The sequence below is a fragment of the Aptenodytes forsteri genome, unplaced genomic scaffold, assembly GCF_000699145.1.
Source record: "Aptenodytes forsteri isolate BGI_AS27 unplaced genomic scaffold, ASM69914v1 Scaffold438, whole genome shotgun sequence".
In the NCBI taxonomy this organism is placed as follows: Eukaryota; Metazoa; Chordata; class Aves; order Sphenisciformes; family Spheniscidae; genus Aptenodytes; species Aptenodytes forsteri.
In genome coordinates this window covers 283,465-299,572 of record NW_008795673.1, presented here as the reverse complement: position 1 = coordinate 299,572, position 16,108 = coordinate 283,465, and positions in this window count along the sequence as shown.

Here is a 16,108-nt window from a genome sequence, read left to right as displayed (position 1 = left end):
AAAAATTGTACTGTGAATGAAAATGAGAAATCAACCAAATGTTGATGTGTATTTTTAAGTGAGGTCTTAGCATAACAATGCCTATGCAAATTACAGTTATAAGTTACCTCAGATTTAAAAATAAGGTATATAAATGGACGTTGCAATTAAAGCAAATCAAACACATGCAGTACTCAAAATTGAATTTATGCATATTTTGGTACAACTGGTTTTTGTTCTACAAAGCTAATAATGTTGCCTGGGGCTTTCTTGCTGTTTAGTTTATTTGTAACGTGTTTATTTGCATTTATCTGTAGTTTAGTCATATACGTATATCGCACATCTCCAGTGTGCTCTTGCAGGACGTATGACTTTGTATGTGATACGCAGAATGACCAGATCCTTGATGCGGTGGATGGGTGGTTAGAAGGAGTATGTCAGACTTTGCCTTCCTAAAACAGTCGTTTTCTCTGCATATTACAGTGCACAGCGGCTGCTGGAGAAATGAACATTTGTTTGCTTGTTTAAAGAGCGGCTGGCTTGGTGATGGGGTTGGTAAAGTCAAGTCGTCCCTTTTCTGGGATCGTATTTGTGCACAAATGCTTGTGAAAATAGTGCTGTGGTCTCGGCAAGGAAGAATTGTTTTCTGAGCCTTTTGAATAGTTTCTTCAGAGGGCAGAGCAGCTATGACAGTCATCAGTTGTTTTATTTTAAAGTATTTATGTAGCCTCAGTAACTGAAGTACTAAAACTTAGACTTGATGGACCTCCCATGTAGATGTTTAATCCAGAAGATTGTATACCAGTGTAACTTCAGCATTAAAATTGCTCATACATTGCTCTGTATAAATGAGCACCTCGGACTGGTGTACATTTAATTGCAGTAAGCTCAAAACCATCTGATTCAAACGTATTTCCCCTCTTCAGAGCTTGATTATTTGCAAACCCATCTTTACCAATGTAAGTGCAGATGTGTCTATCCAGGTTGACATCCAAACCCATTTTGTTATCTGTGCACAGGAAAATTACCTGAACACCTTTAGCAGTGGGAGAAAGCCCTGTTTCTCCTCTGATTCTTGATTCAAACAGCATGGAGGGTTTCTCTTAAACTATCCACAGAAACTGAAATTTATTCCCTGAAAGAAAACAAGAGTGAGAAAGATCAGCCGGAGGCACAGCTTTACGCTACTGAAAATGTGGGTGTTGAAAATCCGAGACGAGCACGGCAATTTTTCATAAAGCAAGGTCTGTTGGCCATTTTTCAGCTGTGCCCAGGGAGCAAGTACGTACACACGTGTGCTCGTAGCCACCTGGGCAGGTCCCTCTCTTTCCTCCCTCCTCCTCTTGCATGCCCACAGCTTGCAATCCAGAAAGAGTAAGAAGTATTTAAAATTTGGTAACGCTGCTTTCTGTAGGCAGCCAGAGTTTCAATCGTGGCTCTCCACGTGGACGGTCTGCGCGAGACAGCGGTTGGTGTTGCAGAGAGCGCATCTCCTTGCCCAGCCAAGGTGCAGCCTTTCTGCTGGCCGCAGGAGCCCCTTTGCACCAGGGGAGGGGTGCTGGAAGGGTCTGTGTGCATACGGCAGGGATTGGGGATACGAAATGAAACAAGTGGGAAGGAAAAAGATACAGACTTGTTTTTTTATGGATGCAGATTGCTACGGCTGACTTTAGTGCAGCCAGGCCAATTTACATTGGCTGAAGGTGTGATCCATGTGTCTTTCAAAGGAAACAAGAAGGGAGAGAATGCAAGTTTTTCCCTGCAAACAGTTGGATTTGTTTGTCTAAACTTTCTGTTAAGTTCTCTTGGTCTTCAGGCTGCAAAATTACTTGCTCTCAACTAGTCGTCTCAGAGGGCTGACAGTGCAGATGTGCACGAGGGAGGGGACCGAGCAATTTAAGCACGGGTCTCTTGCTTACTGCTGGAAAGACAGGAATGTAAAATAGCTTTTGCACATGGTAATGATCTTGTTAATCATTCTAACATACTTGGTTTGCATCAGGTACATTGTTTTTATAAATAAACGGCACTGCATTATGGTTCAGTGTTTTGGCCGGCAGGTATCTTCATGTATATTTTTCTAATTTTGTTTTCAGCTATCTGGAGTTTGCCTTTAAATTCACGTTGGTCTCTTAATCACTAGGCAGAGCTGATCAACTGGAAATTTTCCTGCTGTTTACCAAAGCTAGCAACTTAATTTGAGACGCATCGCAGAGTACTAAAGGAAACCTTCCAGCCACCCTGATTGCCCACATCCCGCTAAGATCTAATGCCTATCCGGAGACGCTGGCAGCGTGTCAGCCGAAAGCAGGAGTAAATGCTGACCCCATGAACAGCGAAACAGGCATCTCCAGCGACAGTGTGTGCCATACCCCTGTTGTTCTCATCCAGCTGAGCTGTGTCGTGGTCAGCTTTAGTGCCGGTACGGTCGCAGTGCGAGGGAACGGTGTTGCTCTGAGTACTGTGGCTTTTGGAGGACAAGTTACAAAATGAAAAATTACTGAGGGATCTGCCGGATTGCAGATGTGAGTTTATAATGGGCCAACGTTACAGATATTTTAGTAAGTTGTGGATATTGCGTGGCTATTTTTACTGTGGGGACAGGGCAGTGTTGCAGTAATGTTCCTGTTGTAAGGAGAAACAAAATGACAGGGTCATAGCAAGACTGCAGCCAATTTGTAAGGTTTTTACATAATGGTTTATTTCCTGATATGTATATGCTTATTTTTAAAAGTTAATTCCTAGAATCACGGAGGGCAAGAAATAAGGAATACGTTTTACAAGGTGGTACTTAAATTGTTTTATGTTGAGTGCTGCATTACAGGGGAAATGACTTAGTTCAGCTGGCTCAGCTGAACCCAGCTCCCACTCCTTGGTTCTTGCTTTTAGCCCAGCTTTTGGTGTCCCTTCTGCCTCACGTCCTTGAGGGCAACCTCGAGGTTCTCCCAAAAAGGTCGCCTGCCTACTCGGCGACTTGTGAGGTGGCATCCCTGGTAGAGATGCTTTTCATCTTCGAATCCTTGGGACGGTGAAGAAAGCCCAAGGGTGAAATCAAGCGTCGTTCCCAATGCTGTCTGCTGCCGTGGTGGGTTGGTGTCTTCCAACCGCTGACTCAGAGCGGTCTTCCACTGGAGTTGGCTGTGGTAGTCTTTGGGGTCTTGATATGTTGGGGCTAGATAGCTGGAAGTGTCCATCCTCCTTGTCCGTTGTGAATGCATGATGTGTTACATTAAAGCTCGAGACTGTGACCTGTCTGTGGGGTCTCAAGAAGCCGAACAGTGTGGTATTGCTGATTTGGGGTTTCTGACTTTCAGCTTTGGAAAAGATATTTGTTGCTGGCACGTACCAGTTCTAGGTAGGCCACTGAGCAGTATGATGCTGGCAGAGATTTTGATTGTGCAGTAACTTTAGACTGCCGTGATCTAGAAACTTTATTTATTTCTGTTTGATTGATTTCTTTTTTCCCAAGGTACGTAATATTTCATTTATACAAAAATACCGATTTGGTTTTGCTGAGGAACAAAAGGCATTTGCTAATAATAGACACTTTTCTAAACCGGTTTTGACCTGTACTCATGCAGAAGGTGTCATATTAATGAAAACAAATGAAGGCTAAATCGCAGTGCTTCTTTGTGGAGAACAGTTTATGCTGGTTTTGTTACGTGGCAGTAATACAGGACTATTCGGACAGTAACTTTCATATGGGCTGCATCCTGGAGCTTTTTGTGGAGCAGTGGTAAATAGCAGAGGTGGCATGTTGAGTGAGGAAGAAGTGCTGAGACACTAATATAATGGAATTTTGTTGATCATACAGTAAAGCAAGGATACTTTTTTTCCCCAAGACAATTCCCTTTCCTACCCCCTTCTGCACTGGTCAGAACTTAGCTGATGGTTTCCAATGTGTTCATGAAAATGAGTACAGTGCTATTATTTTTTGTTTACTGTTGCACTTGACTCTCAGGATCTATTAGAGAACGTACGTCATCACTTGATTATTTGCAGCTGATAAATAATGACTTGTTTTGATCAACGCAGCACCTAATTTCATATAGAAGTTTTGAAGTGTGTGTGGAGATAGACAGGGGATTTGTAGCTATCTTGAGAGTTGCCTGCATAGCCTGGTAGCGAGGTGGGAGCCTGAGGGAGGAAGGGTAAAGGACAATTTTATGCGAGTCCACTTTTTGATTTATTTTGCCACTAAAGCGACAGAATTTAAATCCAGACTGAGCCCCTGGACCCCAGCTTGCAACTGCTCTTTACTCGTGTAAAGCTCTCGGTGACTTCAGTGGGAAAACTTCAGTATTTACCCCATTTGTTTTTTAGATAGGAGTTATTCTGCTGACAAGAGGCTTTTATTCGGAGCATCCTGTGAGGATGACAGGTTTGAAGGCATCGTGCCTGTAAGGTGAACGTCAGGCTAGTCTGTGCGGTAAACTGGGAACAACCACCAAAGCTACGTACTTCGTTAAAGAGCGTGAAGCTGCTGCTTTCCTTAGGACAAAGCAGAAGGGGTTAACTGTCATTTGAAATGGCTGTCGTTGCATGAAATGACCTGTCCTTGAAAGAGGCCCAGTCTCTCCTTCTCCGTACACAACAGAAACACTCTTCAGATTCCAGGGCAAAATACTCTACTTCAAGCATATTTACTCTCTCAAAAGTGTTTTCTTGAGTGACTTCCCGTGCTCCTTTCTGCTCTCTCATTCTTGGGAGCCGAGTTGTTTCTGCTCAGACTCAATGTGCACAGCAGGATGTAGTTCAGAGTCTTCCATTGCAAAGGTCCATGCTTTCTGGTGATTATAGGTCACAAATGAGAAAACTCTACTGAAATGTGAGGAGAGCTTTATGAGACCCTACAAACGTGTATTGTTTACTTTTTACAGTCTTGCATCTAGTCCTCAACTGAGGTTGAGGTCTGTTGTGCTAAGTGGTGTTTGTGACTAGAAGAAAGTCTCTCCTCAACAGTGCCTATCATCTCTAAGGTAGAACCAAAATAGAACATGTTAACGTCATTTTATGAAAATGACTTGCGCGCATTAATGCAGATCTCCAGAGTACCTGGCCATTTTGCTGCGGATGAGACCGTTTTTCTCTTCCATAGTGTTCTTTTCCTCTTTCCGTGTTTCCTGGGAGAGTATATGCATCACTGCTGCCAACAAGAACCACTTGGTCAATGTGTAGGAGACAACGGCAAAAATGTTTTTGTTTTATGTATGTAGAGATGATGAAACCTAGATTCAAACAGTGTGTGCCATCATGTCTGTAAACAAGTAGGCTGGGCCTATTGAGAAAAAAATTTATTTGTGTTGACACAGGAGAGACAACTTGGTGCCTGCAGAAATAAGCAGAAACACTTTGGTGCATTCAGAGATTCCAGACCGGGAGAACATTTCCATCCCACGGGATGCTCGTGGGCAAGCGTGAAGCTCTTTTACTGGAACAAACTGAAATACGTCGCAGAGACACACATGGGAATCAAGTTTCTTACTGCTTTAATCCTAGGTCTCGCAGTGCTTGGTGGCTTCTCCAAGATCTTGATTAGGACCTGAAGGGACAAATTTAAGTGGAGAAGACCCATCCTTGTGTTATGCTTTTGGAAGCTGGATTAGTGATTGTGAATGCAAGTTTGATTAATAAAGGTTATATTTCACTACCATTTCTGTCTTTAACACACAGAGAAGGTCACTGAGAGAACAAATACATTTGCAGAGATTCCAGCCTTTTTTCACTATTAGAGGTACAAGTATGTGTGGGGTTTTCATGCTATATTCCTCTGTATTGCTTAACATAAATTTTAAAAGATGTGAAAAGCTGCATCTGAGAACATTTATGAAGAGCGATCACGTTAGGCGGTCATTCTGTTGCTGATCTGTGGGCCCGTTATCTAAAACTTTAGGTAATACCGACCTATTTATTGTAGTGAAAAATTCCTACTGAACTGATGGAGTTTGGATCAGGCCACTTCTGCTTATTTAAAAGGTAGTTCATGTTTTCCTTACTGGTTCCTGTCACGTTGCTGTTATTGAGGTTATTGCATCTGTCTCTTGACTACTGGGTCAAGAGACCTACATGGGTCCCTACGTGGAGGGAGTGCTGTGTTGGTCACAGAGCTGAGTGCCACCAGGATGGAGAGATGAGTTTTTGGGAAGGGACCGTGTGCTGCCCCTGGGTATCGCTGGAGCGTGTGTGCAAAGGGAGGTAGGAGGTGTGCAGCCCACTTGTGTTGATTTACTTTTGAATTCTTCTGCAGAGTGCCAAAAATGATCTGTTCAGATGTATATTTTGAATATTGTATCTCCTTCATATTTTGTAACAGAGGAAATTAGATGCTGTCACGCCGAGTCAGACCAGTGTCTTGGCTGGTGTCTGTTTTGCGGTCATTAGCTAACACCTGGCACATCAGTTGAAGATGAAATGGAAAACTATGTAAAGAACAGAAGGTAACTGGTGAAAGGAGCGGGAGAGAGAAAGCAAGCAGCAGAGAAAAAACATGTGTGCATACCAATTCTTTTTTCACACCTGCAGGCTATCAGCTTACACCTTAAAGCGGGGAGCTTCGTTGCCCTCATCAACATCTTTTGTTGCATACCTCGGATACAATGCGGGGCTTTTGAACGCTTGCGTAATGGTGCGGTCTGCCAGCCAGCACGTTGGGCTTTGTAACCTTCCCCAGCTACCAGGTCGTGATGAGCACTTCCAGGCTCCCTGCAATTTCCTTATGTCCACGTAGCCTGGTAAAAAATGCAAGTTTTATTACTGTGTGTGGCCGGATTCTTTTGTGGACCGGTGCTACTTCTTTCAGTCAAGTTACACAAGGAATAAATTGAAAAATAAGGGGATGATTTTGAGAGGAGGGTTATTTGTGGGTTATTTGTTTAATGTACTTCTTGCCCTTTTGTTATTAACTTGCCCTAGCTTTGCAATTTTTTCCTTGAGTTTTGTTTTTACTTGCTTTTTACCACCGCCTCTTTCTCTGGTTCCTTCCCTCTTGGCTTATTTCCCATCCGCTTTTGGGAAATCCAGTAAGGAGAAGGGGCAGAACAAGAATCAGAACAGCTGTAATCACACAGGGCCGAGCAGCTTCTCCGCCACACAGGCTGCGTTTGGCAGAGCCCCGTTTTCAGCAGTGGATCCTTGGCACGGTAACAGGTTATCTCCGCAGACGTCCTGCGCCGAGTGCAAGTACTGCTCGTGGCGGAGGGTGGAGGGTTCGACCCAGGCTGGCACTGCCAGAAGGCAAGGCGAGAGGGCAACAGTCAAGCGGAGAAACTCAAGGGCAAACTTCGTAACTGGGGCGCAGATTTGGGAAAGAAACTGTGAAATAGTAAGATCTAAATTCTAATCCCAGCTGTATTTTGATGAGTCTCTTGATTTCCATTAGCATGGTCCTACATGGCAGCCTGGTGTGGCTGAGAACAGAATCAGGCTCTGATGATCCAGTTGTGATGGGAAGATGATGAATTTTGGATACAGATGGGAATATGTTGCTGTGCAAAAAATTGCATAAGCTGTTCTCCCCGTGTTGTCTCTGGTAAAGGTGACCTCTTCAAGGTGTTGCCTTTGATGTTGCCCAGATGACAGACATTGCAGTCAGCTGGAATTGTGTGACTAAATGTTGGGGTCAATCGCTAAGCCTGTAATTATTTTAAATTATATGACAGTGAGATGAAATAGAATTTTGATTTGATATAAAATAACAAGGGGGAAAAGAGTCTCATGTGGCAATTTTACCCCCACCCTCTGTTTAGAAACCTTCTTTTCAGCCTAAATTTATTTGTGGTTGGTCTATTCTTATGAGAGTGTTGTCTTTCAGCAGTAGAAATTGGGAGAGCTGGACTTGCTTCTTAAGTCTGCCACGGATTTTCTGCGTGACTCAGTGAGCCCCACTGAGCAACTTTTGTATTCAAAGACTAAAACTCGACTAGTCTGCAACTGTGGATGGTCTGGCCTAAAATGGCAAACACAGACGGCTTGGTGCACTGCTGAGGTAGCTCCACGGGACAACACAAAAGATGCACTAGGAATGAATTGGCCCTTGGCTTGAAGTTGTACCATCTCCGGTGTACTTACGTCTACGTTAGCTGATACCTCCTCAAGAGTGGTGTGTCCTCAATGAGCCTTTCTTCCTAGTGAAATAAAATAAACTACAAGTGCTATAACCTGGGCAACTTCTCATCAAAACTGTGACGTTACATTTTGCTTCCCAAAATCACAACTGTATTAGTTGTATGCAGCCCAATATTTTGTGTTTCTTTGTTCTCCTTTCCTTCTTTACTGCTAGCGGTGGCAAAAAATTACGCAGTAAACTCAATATAATAGCTAATGAAAGACATCATACCCCAGAGCGTATGAAAAAATGTCAACTGGAAAGAGCCAGTCTGCGGTGTATTTCCTTGGTCTGTACGTTGCCTTAGTGAGAAGAGGTTGTTGGAAAATGTCATTCATTTTAAACTAAACAGTAAGCCTCCTTCGAATTACATCTTAATAAAAAAGAGAACATCTTGGATAGTCTTTGATTTAGATGCACTGCATTTTAAATGTGTCCTAATTATAGTGCTCATCGCTTAACATTAATTTAAAGAACATCCTCATTTATACGGACAAGGTTGGCAAATAGGAATTAATGCTGTTAAAACCCAGAAGTCTCCCAAAGGAAAAAAATCAAAAGATCTATGAAGAAAATGTAATCTTATTATTTATAACAAGGCAAAGCACAAAATCACCAGCTGTACATTTTTGTAATTGGCTCGGGGGCCCTTAGCACAAGCCGTTTGGAAAGGACCATTGCCGTGCTGCAAGCGGCCGTTGCCTGCCCGGCGGGTGGCTGGCAGGGACCTGCCCACGGGCATCGCCCTTGCTGAAGCACAGCTTGCTTTGAAGAACTTCCAGTCTAAGGTTCCAGTCTTGCAGGTGGACCCTTGGCTTTGTTTTGGTCTCAGTTGTCTGGATCAAGACCAGACCTCCTCTAATCAGCTCCAGAAATGACCACAGTGGTTCATCAGGGCCCAAAAATAAGGACTGAACGAAGACATCATTCTTTTCTTGGTGGATCTGGAAAAGTGTTGATGGTGCACATCTCTGCTTTTATCATTTAATTGCATGCTGATATCAGAACTGCTTGATTTTAAGAAACACTAGCTGTCAGATTTTCTCTGTAGGCATTGATTTCAACACACACGGAAGGTGGATGGTCCACTCACTCCTTAAAAACCTTTGTCATCCTGAACTGTGTTTCAGGAAAGTTACAGGAATTCAAGTGGTGGCAATGACAGTTACTTACGAGCCAAAGAGACCTAAGGGTACATTATGTTAACAAAGGGGTAGCGTAGACCTATACGGACCTCTGCGACCCTCACAAATCATCCTCTTACAGGAGGCTTAGGGTGTGGTAGTCAACACAGCCAACTCATCGTATGGGCTTTACTGGGCTGTGGTTGATACCACAGTGGCTAAGCTTTCCATCTAGTCCAGCTTGATTGAATTACCATACTGCAGACTCATTTTGCTCCCTAATTATGGTGGTGATCTGCAATATTTAGCCCCTTCTTACTGAGCGCAGTGAGGAGAACTTTCATCATCCTTATCCAAATCCCGCTGTACAGTTATTTAAGGGGTGGGGGAGCACAGCTGAGCTTTAAACAAAGATGTAAGTGTTGCCGCTTGGAGAGTTATGCCTCGTACAAGTGCTACTCAGTAGAAAAATGCTGTAATTGAAGGCCCAGATTGTGCAAAATTTTCTTGTAGAACTGCGTTTCAACTTCTGTTTGAAATCAGTGATGAGTGCGTGCTTAAGGACTGCTTGACTCGGGGACTGAGTTTATCAATAACTGATGTATCTGTTGCTTTATTCTTAGATCTCCTCCGTCTGCCACTTCTGCTGTGTCAATCTCTACCCCTAGACGGCAGCTAGCATTAATGTTAAGCTATGAGCACTGTGTGTTGCTAATATTTACAATCTTACTGACTAAAAATGAGAGGCTAATACATTGATCTTGTATCTTCTGCCTCCAGGTCTTGTCAGTGGTGCAGCTCAGTGTATGTTGGGGTGAATGTGAGTAGTCCTGTCCCTAGATGGGTCACAGCGAACAGTTTCATGGCCGTCATCTACATGTATAGTCTTAGACTCTTAGGTTCCTTTCAAATACGGTAGCCTCTGAGCAGCTCCCGGATAAAATCAATAATAATTCTCTGGTGGACTTCATGGAGTCTATTTAGGGTCAAGGCATTTGGTTTTTGGACATGAGGTCAAGGTTTTGGACATGAGGAAAAATTTCTTTACTGGAAGAGTGGTTAAACATTGGAACAGGCTGCCCAGGGAAGTGGTCGAGTCACCATCCCTGGAAGTATTTAAAAGACATGTAGATGAGGCGCTTAGGGACATGGTTTAGTGGGTGGTGGTGTTGGGTCGACGGTTGGCCTCGATGATCTTAGAGGTCTTTTCCAACCTTAATGATTCTAAGGCTGTGGTTACATGAAAATATTCTTTGTGTCTGTCTATGTAGGTTTATACATGTATGGACGTATCTGTGTCTCCAGTGGTGCATAGGTATAGAAGTGTTTTTGGTTTTGGTTTTGGTTTTTTAATTCTGAGAGGATAGGTGATAAATTCGACAAGTTCCACTGTTGATGTCAGAGGATCCAAGTTTATAGAGTTTTATTCTGGAAACTAAAGTTCCTTGTAGTGAATTAAAAAAAAAAAAAGATACAACTTAATCAGAAGCTAAACTGAAGGGAAAAGTTGGTTTGAATATTAATATGACAAAAGGGACTGTAAGATCAAACTTCCTCTGAAACCCAGGAAAAAGGTATTTGACACGGAATAAAACATCCAGTCATGAGAAGAGCTGGGGTAGATCTGTGTATATTTGAAAAACAGCCTTAGGATTACTGGCATGCTTTTAACTTGTCTCAATACAGGTGTTTTTTGCCTTTTTTATTTCATTATTCATATTTAGGTTTCTTTCTATTAATAAGACATAAGCAGATCCAAATTCAGCTCCCACATGTATAGAGGAGGACGGACTCTAAGAGCAGAAATTGGCTCAGATGATTAAAATTTTTGTGTGAATTTACATTTTGCAAGGCATTTTAACTATACAGGTGTTTTTTGCCTTTTTTATTTCATTATTCATATTTAGGTTTCTTTCTATTAATAAGACATAAGCAGATCCAAATTCAGCTCCCACATGTATAGAGGAGCTTGGACTCTAAGAGCAGAAATTGGCTCAGATGATTAAAATTTTTGTGTGAATTTACATTTTGCAAGGCATTTTAACTTAACACCTTTTGGTAATTGGAAATGCATTGTTTCTGTGGTACCATGACACTGGTGTCAGCCTCTAGAAGACAGAGCAGAATAGGAAATGCACATCTCAAATTCTTCATGTGAATCACCGTTTACGTTACTGGATCAGGAAATGTGCAGTAAAGATGTTTCACAGTTTATTTATGTTAATATTTTGTCTTCTACATGGGCTTCCTGTCTCTTTGGTACTGTTTTCATTTTGTAAATTTACATGTTTTGCTTACAGCAAGAGTGAGAGTGAGATTACATCTCTGCTTGTCTCATGACCTATTTATTGTTGCTTCAGAAAAGCAGAGTTGTGTCTCTGCGTCTTAGCTTCTCATGGAGTGCAACACTAAGGAACTGCTCAGGTATTCAGTGGCAGGGGATGACAGCCAAGGCTGTGACTCGGTTCCTTGCCACCCGTTCCTAATATCAAAGCCAGTTGCATTGAAGAAGTTACCTGAATCCAGACTGAGTTGGGGCTTCAGAGTCAGCACAGGCTGCGCAGCGAAATGATTTATTGGCATGCACACCTAAGCAAAGATCACCACTGTTTCCTTGGTGAATTTCTTGCCTTTTTTAAGGGGATGTTTTGCAAATTAAAGCAGTAATTAGCGACCTGTAGCATGTTGACATGAGCACGGAGACACCTGTGACAGGACATTGAGCTGTATATTCAATAGATGGCTTTGCATGCTGCTCATGATAAAGATTGTTGTTTCTCTGGAAGGGCATCCACAGTGTTTATATTGCTGCCTCCAATTTAGTGAACATCTATCTTTAAAAAACTGTTATTTTCCTGATGAAATACTGGGGTTCTTGGGTACTATCGGAAAGGAAATGGGTTTAGTCTTTGGAAATCTAGAAACCTACCTGTGTCTCCCAGAGTACAAGCTTTTCTGAGCACGGACCCTCAGGAGTGGCTTCAGCCCATCTGCGCTACAACCAGGCTGAAGCGTACGTAAGCTCACCAGCAGCAGTTTTAGGTTGGTCGGTTTGAGTACCAAGGTGAGTAGCAAGTAGCACAGGCTTCACCACAGCCTGGAGCCCTGTGCAGACGCGCAGGGTCCTAGGTTGGTTTGGTACCCACTTGCAATGGAGTCGTGTCCTCTGTTATTGTCAGGGCTGCAAAAGCTGAGCTTAACCTTTTCAGTGAATACCTAGTGATTCTTTGAGCTGCTTACTTTCCAGAATAACTTCAAAGACTGGTGGATTTTGAACAGTTATGTCGAACATGTTCAATATTCAAAGCTAAATGTATCCTGCTTGGTTTGACCAGACTGTGACAGATGAGAAGTGGATCTGCATTGATTTATTAATAATTACTTTTAATAATTGTATGAATAAGTGAGAAGTTACTGGGTTATCAGAATTTTCCAGCAGCTGTACTAATTCAGCTTCAGAGAAGGCTGTGGAAGAGTAACCCAGGACACCCTGGCGCTCCCCAATGCACCCTTGAAAAATAAGAGGCAAGCTGTTTGCTCAGAGGATCCTTCTCTTCTCTCAGGCCATGTTTTGCCAGCCGAGAACTTAGGGATCAAAAAAACTTTAAACCCATTGAAACACCTACTTAAGAGTGGAACGGCGGGGGGTTTCAAGTTACACAGGGAGAAAGCTTGGAGACTACTCTAGGGTAGGAACAGTTAGGAGAAAGATAGGCATACAGTCAGTTTGGAGGGAGGTTTATTTTAAATAAACAGTACTTGCTTTCAGGAGGTTATTTGGCCACTGCTTACAGTTTGTCATTGCTCCTGGAGGGAACAGAATTGCAGGTCTGAACGTGCATGAGGCTAGCTGAGCTAATTATGGCTCGCAGGGCAGTGCTGCCAAAGCGCCGGGGCTGAGCACGGTGCCAGGCTCTTGTGCTAGCTTGGGTACTGCAAGTGGTGCAGCTGCAGAAGTGCCAGGTGCAGTTTTACTGAAGAGATAAGCAGGCTGTGGTTTCCCCCCTTCTTCCACCCTTGCTTCACGGTGCGGTGACAACGATCTGGCTGCTCCACCTCCCCAAGAGCGTGAACATTAGGGCAGAGTTTGCCCGTGGATGCAGTGCTCCCCGGTGTGATGGGTCCGGTGGAGGAGGTTATATGAGCCTGGGCAGAGCGTTTGCTAACGGAGCTGTATTGTTCTAGCACTTGAACAAGCTGCGTGGCGCCCTGTAAACAGAGCCGAGAGAGTTGTTTGATTCCAGCCTCTGCAGGGAAGCAATAGTTGAAGCTCTTGTCTTGAAATCCAGTGTCCACAGAGGAGGTCAGGAAGACCTCCAGGTAACTTCACCTGGTAACTACAGCATGAAGACACTCTGCAGGTCATAAAGTCTCTACGTGTGTGTGTATATCATGATTACACAAGTATAACTCCTAGGTGTAGGCAAATGTCTTAGATTCAGGTTGTGCAAAACCTCTAGTTTACAAGTTAAAAATACCTGTTCTGGGGATAGTCTCAAACATAAAACTAGAATCTACTGTTTCCGTGAGTTTCCCTGACACTAAACACCTCATGTAAAGATTTGTCGTTCCTAAGCACGGTGGGAGGTTAAATACAGAACCAGGAAAATTGAATTCTTATGCAAGTTGATGTTTGTAAAGTACTCTCTCAGCTCTTCCTGGAGGCTTTCTTGATAACTGGGTGAGAAGGGTGATGTTGGCTGGTGTTTGCAACAAGGAGGAATTTGGCATGCAAAGGAGAAATAGCAAGGCCAGAAGGATGTTGACTGCATGTTGACTTGTGTTCAAATCCCAGACAGCTGCTGCGATAAAGAAACAGTCTTGGGTACCCCAGGAAAACACTTCACAAAACTAATACAGCAAAGTTATTAATTTCAAATCCGGATAGTTTGTTAAGGGAGAAAATGGTATTACCTTGTCAAGTTGTAATACCATCAAGTTGTTGGCAACCATCAAGTTGTTGTCAAGTAAATGGGACAGATTGTTGACAATTACTAAGTATTCATTTGGACAAGTAAATTTTATTCTACAACGGGGTCATGTTAGCACCGCTGTGAATATCCAGATTGAGTAGTTGAGGGCGTATTGACACTGTTGGGTTCAGGCACCGGCACCTCTGTGTAGCTGTGTTTGTGCCTTAACGAATGTGCTGGTACGGTTGTAATCACTGATGCCTTTTCTAAACTAAAACAGCTTTTGAGTTGCTCCTGCTCTCTTCTAAGATTGGCTGGCCAAAACCTAGACTGTTTCATATCTTTCTGAGTTTCTCCAGGTGTCAGAAAAAAGAGTCTTCTAATTCAACATGTTCCAGGGACCCCTTGAAATCATTGTCTGTTTTTAACAGACTTCTGATCTAAGAAAAATAAGCCTGATGTCAGTAGGCTTAAATTTGCTCTATGGAGGACGTCAGGAAAATATACAGGACTCCACAGACCAGCAAAGGTTGGGAAACCACTTTTAAGTGATTACATTAGCTAAACATGATATTAAAAGAGATAAAGGGATGTTTTTGTAACAGCTCACTGGGGCTCCAGTCCTCTTTCTGTATGTTAAATATGTGAAGATCGTGGTTCTCTGGATTACTCCAGCTGGGAGAACGGTATGTTTTTTAAGAAAGGAAAATTAAATTAGTCTTGTGTTTGATACGTTATTGAGCACTTTTGTTACCTGATAGGAAATTAGGTAATGCAGGCTGGTTCTGTGGCACTCGGTCATTCCCCTGCGCTGGAGTAGTTCCCAGCTGAGCAATTAAGGCAGTTTTTTGGTCCTTGTGCCCCAAGAGCAGCCCAGAAAGACTAGAACAGCATCCAGAATCTGGCTCTGGATGAGTTGAAATATAACTGCACAACTGAAGGAGAGAAAAATGCAGCCAAACCTGTGCTGCTTTACAAGAAACTTGGCTCTGCAGAGCCTGAAAGGGGTTGGGAGTGAGACCGAGGGATGGAGAGTCATGGTCGGGTGGCTGGATGGCGGAGCTCACTGTCTCTCCGCATAGCTGGGACTGGCGATTTAGTAAGCATCAAACGCTTCACGCAGTTCATTCACTAACAAGAATATGTAGTAACTAACATATTATAGCTCAGAGGCTTCTGAGTGTGAATACCACTAATGAAAATCAGGCCTGGGTTTCCAAGTGGTTTTGGGGATGCTTTTAAAAATCACACCCCTTTCTTCAGCTTCACTCAGCTGCTCGCTTCAAGACAAAAAACCCTTTTTCCCCCTTTTTTTTTTCCCCCCATACTGGTTTTTACTGCTTCTTTTGGGGTGAAAAATTACAGGTTTTCTTCTAACACGTTCCTTCCTAAGGTGAAGTAGCGGTGTAGCGTGCAATGTATTTTAAGGACTCATCTTCTTACCATCAACTTAGAAGAATCTCCCTTATGGTATTTTGAATGTAGGTAGAGGCTGAAAATGGGTTTTATGCGTCTAAGCCACTGGAGTAGTTGAGCATTTTATGCCTATGAATAGCAGCAATGCAACGATGTAAAAATAGTAACTCTCTGCAGAGTGATCTAAACTTTTGTTTCCTTCGTAATGTCTTGAGATTACAGAAATCACTGGGGCTTCAGCGAGTGGATCAGATATAAAGCGTTCAAAAAACAGGATGTCTTTTTCCACAACTAACCTGCTCACAAAAAGAACAACTGAGGAGGGATTATCATTAATAGCGTTCGGTGTAATAGAGACAAAACTGTTACACCTTAGGAAAACATAGAATCATAGAATGGTTTGGGTTGGAAGGGACCTTTAAAGGTCATCTAGTCCAACCCCCCTGCCGTGGGCAGGGACATCTTCAACTAGATCAGGTCGCTCAGAGCCCCATCCAACCTGACCTGGAATGTTTCCAGGGATGGGGCATCCAGCACCTCTCTGGGCAACCTGTGCCAGTGTTTCACCACCC